The sequence below is a fragment of the Petromyzon marinus genome, unplaced genomic scaffold (assembly GCF_048934315.1).
Source record: "Petromyzon marinus isolate PM22_M1 ecotype Great Lakes invasive population unplaced genomic scaffold, UKy_Petmar_22M1.pri1.0 PM_G_Scaffold_27, whole genome shotgun sequence".
NCBI lineage: Eukaryota > Metazoa > Chordata > Hyperoartia > Petromyzontiformes > Petromyzontidae > Petromyzon > Petromyzon marinus.
Genome location: NW_027422839.1, coordinates 393,464 through 404,660, shown reverse-complemented (window position 1 = coordinate 404,660; position 11,197 = coordinate 393,464). Strand labels below are relative to the sequence as shown.

Genomic DNA, 11,197 nt, shown 5'->3' with positions numbered 1-11,197 from the left:
ACGTGCATCGATTGTAAAACCCCGTTCCGTTTCAGGAAGTGGGGACAGTTGGTGCCGTGTGCTCGTTTCACGTCGGGGTGCCACTAAAGGCGCAGGTCCCACTCCTGAGTGATCGGTTACGCGATGCTCTTTTGCACGAATAATCAATCTCTTGCAATTCTATTTAATTATTTAAATATTTCGTGACTGCGGCGATTCATATTCTTTGTTCTTTCGGTAAAGTCACCACGTAGAAGGGAAACAATAAAATAATAAAAAAATATATAAAACAATAAAATTCTTACGACGTTTCGACCGCAACACAAGCAATCATCGTCAGGTGTGAAAACCACAGCAAGAACATTTAACTCGTAATCTCGTAGTCACTTACATGTTAATATCGCCTGATGATGTCACTTACATGTTAATATCGCCTGATGATGTCACTTCCCTCTTAATGTCGCCTAATGATATCACGTCCCTGTTAATATCGCCTGATGATGTCACTTCCCTCTTAATATCGCCTGATGATGTCACTTCCCTCTTAATGTCGCCTGATGATGTCACTTCCCTCTTATTGTTGCCTATTGATGTCACTTCACTCTCAATGTCACCTGATGATGTCACTTCCGTCTAAATGTCGCATGATGTCACTTCCTTCTTAATGTCGCCTGATGATGTCACTTCCTGCTTAATGTCACCTCATGATGTCACTTCCCTCTTAATGTCACCTGATGATGTCACTTCCCTCGCATTCAATGCAAACATGTCCAGGGCCCCGAGCCCCCCACCTCCGTCTGAAATGTCCAATGCGCCCATCGCAGAAAGCTGGTGCTACACACAGGTAACTTGTTCCCCTGTGGCCAATCACATTCAACGGGTCTCCGTCTTGTGCCGGTCAAAGTATGCGCATGGCTAATGCATTTAACTTTTACACGTTTTTTGTTCATCGCAAAGCCATCCAAAATGGTTTCATAATTATGTGTAAGTGCAATTATGGATTATCATTGTACAGGCTATTTTTGTACATCAGATTGCAAAGTTCATAGAATTGCACTAACAACATTATACTAGATAATTGTCTCTGATTTTGACTGGTAGTGTATTTTTACAAAAGGGGCAGCAGTTTTTATCAAATAAAACAAATAAAAAGGCCTTTTATTGCACACTCTAATCTATGACATGTTGAGACTTGTGTTAACGCTGTGCAGTAATGAACATGCAAGGTAATCCCAGAACACTAATAAGACCCTTTCATGTACAGTAATGTTTCTTTCCTTATAGGCAGTTTGTGTTTTTGAGCACAATATTCAGATGTGTGGGTGAAATACTTGAGGGTTTGTCAATGGTCATGTATTTATGGTAATGAATGAGCTTTATAGCTGTTATGTGCTCGTGTATTTCAGGTTAAGGTTGTAAAGTTCTCTTATATGTGGACCATCAACAATTTCAGCTTCTGTCGTGAAGAAATGGGCCAAGTTCTCAAGAGTTCTACATTTTCAGCAGGCACCAATGATACATTGAAATGGTACAGTAAATTCTGGCTATTTTATGACATTAAAAAAAAAATCACAATGCTCACGGAGGTGCTTTACTAGAACAATTTTGCATAGTGCATGTTTTAGTTCATACTATATTGTTTTAGCAATGTAGTCTGCGCGTACATACACACCTAATATGTCTTGTTTATATGTTCAATCAGGTGCCTACGCATACACCCCAAGGGTCTTGACGAAGAGAGTAAAGATTACCTATCGTTGTACTTGTTATTGGTCAGCTGTCCCAAGAGTGAAGTCTACGCCAAGTTCAAGGTTTCTATTCTTAATGCCAAGGGAGAGGAAACCAAGGCTATGGGTGAAACTACTTGTATTTAAGTATCAATTCACGTCATATGTGTATTTGGTAACAGGATTATATCATAATCAGCCATTATTTATCGACTGCTTGAAACATTGTATAAACCTTACGAACACCATCATCCTTCCATTCCAGCCTTGTGCAGGTCTACAATCTTGTCCCTGACATCCTTGGAGAGCTCTTTGGTCTTGGCCATGGTGGAGAGTTTGGAATCTGATTGATTGCTTCTGTGGAAAGGTGTCTGTTATACAGGTAAGCTGAGATTAGGAGCACTCCCTTTTAAGAGTGTGCTCCTAATCTCAGCTCGTTACCTGTATAAACGACACCTGGGAGCCAGAAATCTTTCTGATTGAGAGGGAGTCAAATACTTATTTCCCTCATTAAAATGCCAATCAATTTATAACATTTTTGACATGCGTTTTTCTGAATTTTGTTGTTTTTCTGTCTCTCACTGTTCAAATAAACCTACCATTAAAATGATAGACTGATCATTTCTTTGTCAGTGGGCAAACGTACAAAATCAGCAGGGAATCAAATACTTTTTTCCCTCACTGTACATAGCTCTTTTTCAGAAGTGCCCCGGCCACAAACGATAGCTTAACGAGATGGCTTATTGTGTGGAAATGTATAGCAGCCAAATACTCTGGATTTTTATAAATATGGAGGGAAAAACCGGAAGATCTGGATAAAAATACATGCAACCACAAGGAGAACATGCAGATTCCAAATATACAGGCATCAGGGTTGAGATCGAACCCATGACCTATATACCAGGCGAGGTAGTTGACTGCCACCGTGGCGCAGGGCTTTAGAATACATTGCTGTCTTTACACTTTGAAAATAGAATAAAAAATTTTTTCCCATTACATGAAATTACCACCGTTTATTGTAAGAACTGGTGAGTATTGTTTGAAATCTATTTTTTTACAGAGAACCCGCGAGCATACCGCTTTTTCCAAGGAAAAGACTGGGGATTTAAAAAATTCATTCGAAGAGATTTTTTTGCTTGATGAATCTGATAGCTTGCTTCCAGATAACAAACTGACACTCTTTGGTGAAGTAAGTATGACATGCTGCAGCTAATGTGTAATTTTCTATTTTAGTCATTACAATTGCACAGTTGGAGTCAATATTCTACTTAATTGAAGATTGTAATAATTACTTTCCCTGTTCCATACAAGGAAATTGTTAACATGAGTTTTACAAGCACGTTTTTCCTCCACTGGTGCTAGAGTTAACATAGCACAACAATTAAATAAGCAAGCGTAATTTTTTTTAGGTTTTCTCCCTCTGGATAGTGTTTATATTTAAACCTTGACATTTTTATAAACTAGAATGTCAGGTATTACATAAAGTGTTTTGTTTAAATGTCGCCACATGAATTCCTTTTCCTATTCTCGGACATCAGCCAGTTTGATGTAAATGTTTCTTGTCCTTAGGGGGGTCCTTTTAATCAGCCAGATTTATATTTTTTACCTTTAAAATACTTTACAAAATACAAGCATTTTTGATAATGAAAGGAAGCACATCAAGAAGGGCTGTTCACTTCCTCTGTTGTTGTGCAGAACCCATAATTAGGGGCCTCACTACCTGTTTAAACTGTTTATACAGTGTAAAATAACTTGACAAAAATATAGAATGAAAATTGATTAATATGAAAAACATTTCACGGACCTCTATTTTGGCATTATTCACAACACTTGTTCTGATATAGGATGTCTGTGCAGATTTGCTTGCTTGATTGAACCAAAGCCTACATCTTCATGCAAAATGTGTAGTTAAGTGAGGATTTGTAAAAAAAAAATCATCAAATGCCTTCTCAAAGCTGGTTGATGTCTATGCAGGTTAGTGTGGTGCAGGATTCCGTGAACATTTCTGGTCAATCCAGCATGAGTACATTGATAGTGCCAGATTGCCGGCTGGCAGTTGACTTCGGGGAGATCTGGGACAATTCCCGCTTCACTGACTGCCTGCTTCGTGTTGGTGGCCAGGAGTTTAAAGCACACAAGGCCGTATTGGCAGGTCTGTACCACAACAAGCAACACATGCGTCGTTTAGTGTACAATAGAACCATATAATTAATGATACTGTAATTAGTTTGGGGTAATCAACTACAGCCATTTCCTGTTTTACACTGAATTTTATTAACTAACACTGGCAAATGCTTACGTCAATTTGTAATGCTTTTTGTTAAAGGATACATCAGTAAATATGTGTAATGAATTCAACTGAGTCACAGACGCACTTCTTCAACCGACACACGGGGTACTACCCCGTAACACATGAACAACCTATGGTGGTGGACCACCAGGCTATCTACACTAATTACACGGGAATTAGCTACGACGGACCGGACCCTGGCCGGGGTCCGGGTCCACGTGTTGGTGACTCTTGTAGGACGTAGATTCTTCAGGATGAACAACAGCAGCCGGTCCCTCTCAGGGACCCGGCTTTTATCCTCTGTGGCGGGGGTGGCTCCGCCCTTGGCCACGACCACCTTCTGGAATCCTCTAGCGGGTTCCCGGCCCTGACACGTGACCACCCCTAGCCCCCACCTGGGGGCCCTGTGTACACTTTACCGGTCACGTGTCCTTCGTGGTCAAGTGCCATGGCCCTTGGTAACCCCATTCCCATGGCCAGCACTCTCACACCCTATCCTGTAGGGGTCGGCACCCCACGCAGAGCGTGGTGCCACTCAGCACTGTCAGACAGCGCTCACCATGCCCCTCTCGGGCCGGTACTGCACCCACATCCACGTGGTGCCCGCGATGTTAATACATCGCACGCCGTGCCTCTCTATAGCCGGCATTACACAGTGACATTCGCGATGTCACTACATATATAAATGTAATATTGTATTGTGTGAGAGATGAACATATTTAATTAGCCTGTTGCTAAAGTTTTTATTCCGTTTTTATTTACTTCACTATATCGTTGTTGTGCAGGAATTCATTTTTCACAATGCAGTTATGGTGTAGGTTTTGAGCCTCTAATTTGGACATTTATTTGCGTCCATGTTTGACAAATCTGTAATGGATATGCCATATGAAATAAAATATGGATCTGGATTTTACCTCTTTTGTATCTAGATTATTTGATCTCTAGATATAACATCTAAATGTGTCTGTACCACATTCTGGTGTTTTTTCCAATTCACTGTACAGTAAAACCTTGAATTGCGAGTAACTTGGTCTGCAAGTATTTTGCAAGACGAGCAAATTTTTTTAATAAATATTAATTTGATAAACGAGTGAGGTTTTGCAATACGAGTAGTACGTATACGCTTTGTCTGCCGAGCGTCACGTGATCACAACTGATATACGAGTGCTTTGATATACGAGTGCTTTGGATTACAAACACGTTTCCGGAACAAATTATTCTCGCAATCCAAGGTTTTACTCTATTTGTTAACAGTTGCTTTACCTTTTTCAGGTCGGTCACTTGTTTTTAATGCTATGTTTGAACATGAAATGGAAGAGAGCAAAAAGGTATCTTTAAATGCAATCTTAATACAGCACATTAATACTGTGATCATACATTTCCAAGGTGCATTTGTCACAATGGATCGGTTGATAAGTATCTCTTGAGAGTGCTGTCAAATGTTGAACTATTACCCTAGTAACTCTTTTGGCGCATTGCACATTTATTATCAAAAAGTATTCATTCCGAGGGAATGTTAGATTGTATTTTATAGCTATTTTTTATACAACATTTCACAGAAGGCCATTGCATGTGTGTCAAGAATGGATTTATTACGCGCAATAAATAGTCATCGGCAAGTTGAATACAACTTGAATGGAGCCACTTTACATGTGTTGTGTAGATATAAAGGATGTTTATTTAATTTAATGCTATATTTTCGTCTCCCAATATATGCCGAAGTTAATTTGAATATATTGTGTTGCTACCTTGCAGAATCGAGTGGAGATTAATGATGTGGAGCCTGACGTGTTCAAGGAAATGATGAGTTTTGTCTATACGGGAAGGGCTCCAAACCTGGAGAAGATGGCTGATGAGCTGCTGGCCGCTGCTGACAAGGTTACACGCTTAAAATATTAACATGAGATCGCACCACCTTGTGATGTATCGGTATGCAGTTGTAGGTCGCAAGTGAAATTAAAACAGCATTTAGGTATTTTCTAAAGCCCGTGTCACAAATAATATGAATAGCAAATGTATATGATGTAGACGTTCACATTAGTGCTTTCAGGTTTTGGAATTGATGTCCTGGGAGATGATTGAATTTTCAACAAAAAATATAAATTGTCATGCAATTTCACAATTGAATTGAATGTCAAACTGGTATTAGTCCATGCTAGAGGCTAGTACGTGTGCATTGAAGTGCATTCACATGCAGCATTTTTATCCTAAGTGCAACCATTTGGCTGTGTGTTCTTGTATTGAGGGTTTTTTGTTAATCACATTAACAATTGATACAATTAGTAATAAAATAAAGGGAAGTGTTTTAAAAGATTGTTTGATATGGCATGGCTGTATAGAAATAAATTGGAACAAATATACTTTTATTAAGGAAACGGATATCCTGCTGTTCCTGAAGATCTGCCAGATAATCAGTTAATAGTCATTACTCTCCCTTCTGGAACATCATATTCAATAGTTCCTAAAGCGATTGTAATGAAATAAGAATACAAATCGTATAAAGTCGCATGTTCAAGCTTTGTTCATTAAAGTTTAATATTCTGCTAGAGTTGAAATATGGTGGCTTGCAGTTGCATTGTTTATCAGCTTAACAACCAAACTCTTTAAGCTCTTGGAAAACAACACCTCACCTCCTTTGTAATTTGCATGACTTTGTAACCAATATAATAAAGTTTAGGACAAGGACCCCTAATTATAGTAGAGATCAATAAATACATGACTTAAAACATAAATATGCTGAAAGGTTGATGCCATGTTTTAAGAAAATTCTCAAACATTTGACTGCTATATACTGCGTTTATAAAGTAGTTCATGGGGTGAGGGAATGTTATACAAGCGAAATAGGTAGAGAAAATAGTGTTCTTAATACTGAAATTGCACTTTGTTTTTACTTTTCTCAAGTATGCATTAGAGAGGTTGAAGGTGATGTGCGAGGAGGCACTATGCACAAACTTGTCGGTGGAAAATGTTGTAGAGACTTTGATCTTGGCCGATTTGCACAGTGCAGAGCAGTTGAAGGCCCGGGCCATTGACTTCATAATAAACAGGCAAGTCTAGTGAGAGTGTGACTGTCACTGAGCTGCGTAACATTGATGATGTTACCTGGCAATTTGCATTACAGTCCCTTTTAATGGAGACTAACCGTTTGCCCCAATCCTTATAGACACTGCTTATTAGGAGCTCGCTTAACCCTGACTTGTACTTGCAGTCATGCGATGGACGTAATGGAGACGGCGGGCTGGAAGTCCATGGTTCTGTCTCGCCCTCACCTGGTTGCGGATGCTTTCCGTGCCTTGGCCACGGCCCAGTCTCCACAGCTGGGACCTCCATGCAAGCGTCTCAAACAGACTTAACGGTGGCAGGCAAAGAACATCTATGACCAGGAAAACTTTGGCTGCACGGTGCGGTTATTTACCTGTGGCCTCCATGCAAACAACCGTGAAGACTTTGCATCAGACTACCAACTTTCCTCTGCTTTGAAAATAATGTTAATTTAAGCAAATATGTTTACTTTCACAAAAAGGTGGCCAAATTCACTTTACCATGTAATATAGTGCTACATCTATACATCTACAACTCTATAAACAAGTATATATGTAGAAAAAGTGGAAAACTACAACCTAATAAACACCGCGACATATCCCAATTGAGAGAGTGTAAAATAAAACGTTCGATGTGATTGTCCCTAGGTGGCAGGACAATTTGGTTCAATTGTTTAGTTAAGCAAAAACAGAATGGTCTAAAACCCTGCAATGTCTACCTTAACGTGAAGGATGAGTATTCGTCCAGTGTCTGTGTACTCAAGGTTACAGATAGTGGTATAGGGAACAACCAGTTCTGAAAGATAAGAATGTGCCAAGCCATATAAGGCCTTAATTCAAGAGGTAAACTTTTCAGATTGATTTTTCATTGCACAGACAGCTTATGCATTGACTAGAACAGGAGTACTATGATTGCGCGAGTTTGAAGACTGACAAAGATAATATTGCAGTCGTGTATCCTGCGTATAACAAAGCATGGATGGAGTGCTCGGTGTAAGAAAAGGCAAGGCACAGCATCAATTTGGCCATGTTACGCAGTTGATAACATTTCACTTTTTTGCTCGTATGGGCTTTCATGTATGACCCAAAGGTTTTTGACTTACAACAAAAGTAAATCTTATGTCCATCAATTTAGTAGTTTGTATTCACAGAAACAAGATGTGCTGTTTTCTAAGTTTTGTTTCGTATTATATTGTAATGATTTGTTTTTATTATGAATTTCATCTATTACCAACTCGTAGCATCATGTCAACCCAGAGTTTTACGTGATTGGAAGGACCATAATTTTTGCATCAGCGCTGTTTTACGTAACCTCTCACTTAAAATTAAATTGTACATAAAATTGCATAAGCTTTGAAGGATTACACACATAGATTTGGAAGCACAGATTTAAATAATATTCAAAGCTGCAGGATATAATATGAAAGTACAACAAATGGGCAGTGTCATGGATTTGAGTCGATTTTAAGAATATTACAATCTAATGCAATGTGTTGGGATATGAACAAATGCAAACGACGAGAATGTTGGAGTTTTTTTTACGTGTTAAACGTACAAAACAAGTTGGATAATACATGCAAAATTAAGGATAGCCAGTGTTGTAAGCAGTCTATTTATTTTGTTATTTGTTTAATATTTTAGTTTCGTCCTTATATATATTTGATGCTAAAGATGTATATGGTACATTGCACTCTACCTATTCAATTAAAAACTGATTAGGTGATTCGGGGAAGTTATTTGTTGTCATGGTGAGAGTTAAAGCATTGAAATCTGATTGGGGTTCTAATCTGCAGCAAGTCTATGCTGTCATAAGTGAGTGTGAGTGCGGTGGACTAATTGACCCCTGAAATGTATCAGGCAGTTACCGATAATGTACTCTTCAAATTGTTGCCTTGTATGACTTCCGAAATTGAAAACACTTTGCGCCAAATGTAAATGTTTATTGGAAAATGGATATACTGTAACTGCCAAAAAATATATATAATTGCAGAAATAATAATATGGTCTTTGTAAAAAGTGTGTGTTTTGAAAAAGTGTGATTGCATGCAAGACAGTTTTGGGTTCTTCCCACGAGTTTTTTTGCATATTCAGAGATGAAAATATGTTAATTGGTTAAATTAAATTTTTTTGCTACAATTGTAATACACAAATATAAACTTGAAGCTAGAAATGCGGTATAGTGCCCCAATGTTTGACCTTTTTATCTTTTTCCATTACAGATAATACTGTTTTGGATGTAATATAAATGTTTTGTAAGGCCCTTTTACAATGAATTGTCAGCAGATGATTGGAATTGCAAAATGAACCATTCTTGTATATTACGTGTTTTCTAAATTTATTTGCATTATAAATGGCAATATAAACCCTTATCATGTGGTAAATATATTACCGTTATCTGATCTCTTCTAGAAATCAGTATTTGGATATAAGAAAAAAAGCTGCTTTTAGCTCTGCACCACTTATTCCACATTTTTTTCATTAAAATTGTTTTTGATGTTAATATTTTCATTCATGACATTTTGCAGTGTTACACTTTTTATTTTCGGTAAAGTCTCATCGAAAGAAATTACTACACTTTACCCGAAAGAACCAAAGAGTCATTCCTGCAGTCACGAAAGCTTTGAATCTATTTTGCTGTGTATTTAAAAGTTGAAAAAACATGAATGTACCTGGAAATATGTCCAGTTTAAGTTGTCATGTTCTTTACTCTGGGAATGTTACAGATATGTGGATATGTCAAATTTCAATTGACACCCAACAACAACATTTTAACAAGTTGTATTTTGGAGCCTTGACACTTTTATAGGCATGTTTACCATGTGTTGATAAACAGTTCACTGGAGAATTGTAATGTGTTCACTGTTCATCATTTACAGCGTTTTGTCAACCCACTGCTTAAACGAAGGCCTCACCACACCATGTCGGTCATTCTTCACCCACTGATGTTAACTGTGGCTGGGAATTTAACTGGTTTCGTCAGTTTCCTAGTGCCATCACTCCATTCAATTACATCCTGTTTAATGTGTATAATTATAAGTGGCATTCTTACTCTTTGGTTCTATTCGGTAAAGTCACGTAGGTAAAAAAATTAAAACAACAAAAATCACGACGTTTCGGCCACAACACAAGCGGCCTTCATCAGGTGAAGGGACCAACCTGTCCAGCGGGCAGCGTTGGAGTGAAGAAAGCCAAGCGCTGGTCGCCTCCCTTTAAGCTGTGAGGGGGCAAACAGCAAACGCTCTGACAAAGGAAATTAGCATGAAACGCACCACTGACAAAGTTTGGAATTAGCACAAGATGATAATACACCACCCTGGGAGTTTGGAATACCACTATGCATGTTGTTGTTGCGTTGCAACAACAACATGCATAAATACAAACTGACAATTTCATCCTTGCAGTCACGAAAGCTTCAAATCTAGAAGTCGCATTCTATTTTTGGTGATCATACGTTCAGTATTTTCTGCTGAACTGAGTGTTGGATTTATTCATTTTAAATGTACTTTTTGCTTGGTTACATTTTGCTCAGGTAACAGCTCGCATTTGCGGTAACTGGTGCCATACATCAATGTCTTGTATGGCATTAGACACGTCTGTACGAACAGTGTTTTCATTAGCCTCCATTTATCAGTTAGGGGAACAACTAAGCTCGAAGGGGCAGTACGTGTCGTTCTGGTCACTCAACATGACGTGTACTGTTCACGGACCACTGAGAAAACGCGTTGCAACAACAACATGCATAAATACAAACTGACAATTTCAGCCAGTGCAGCAGCTTTATATAGCATGACCACATCGATTCAAGTTTCACAAACATCTTATTCGTATGTGCAGACGTGTAGCAACTACAATAATGTTTCTTTGAGGTGGTAGAGCCGGATGACTGCGTCAGCTGTAGCAGATTGTATCACTGTAATGCCTCCATTATGTTTGTGAATCGGGCATTGAATTGTTATATGTTCCATGGTTCTGGGTGAGCCCAGTCGCACACTGTAGAGTTTTTTTTTTCCTTTTTTGTGCATCGACCGGATGTTGTTTAGGGTAGCCCGTAAGCTTTACGGAAGATTGAAGCCAGGTACCTTTTACATCGGGTCTTTCATGAGGTGTTTGTGTCTTGTGGACTTCATTCGGATTTCCAAGAATCACGTTTGAATGTTGCC

General features: G+C 38.7%; 1 pseudogene; it reads left to right on the top strand.

Annotated features, from left to right (window-relative positions):
- The first annotated feature begins 705 nt into the window (after positions 1 to 705).
- Positions 706 to 9,717, top strand: LOC116957693 (speckle-type POZ protein-like; annotated as a pseudogene).
- The last annotated feature ends 1,480 nt before the right edge of the window (positions 9,718 to 11,197 follow it).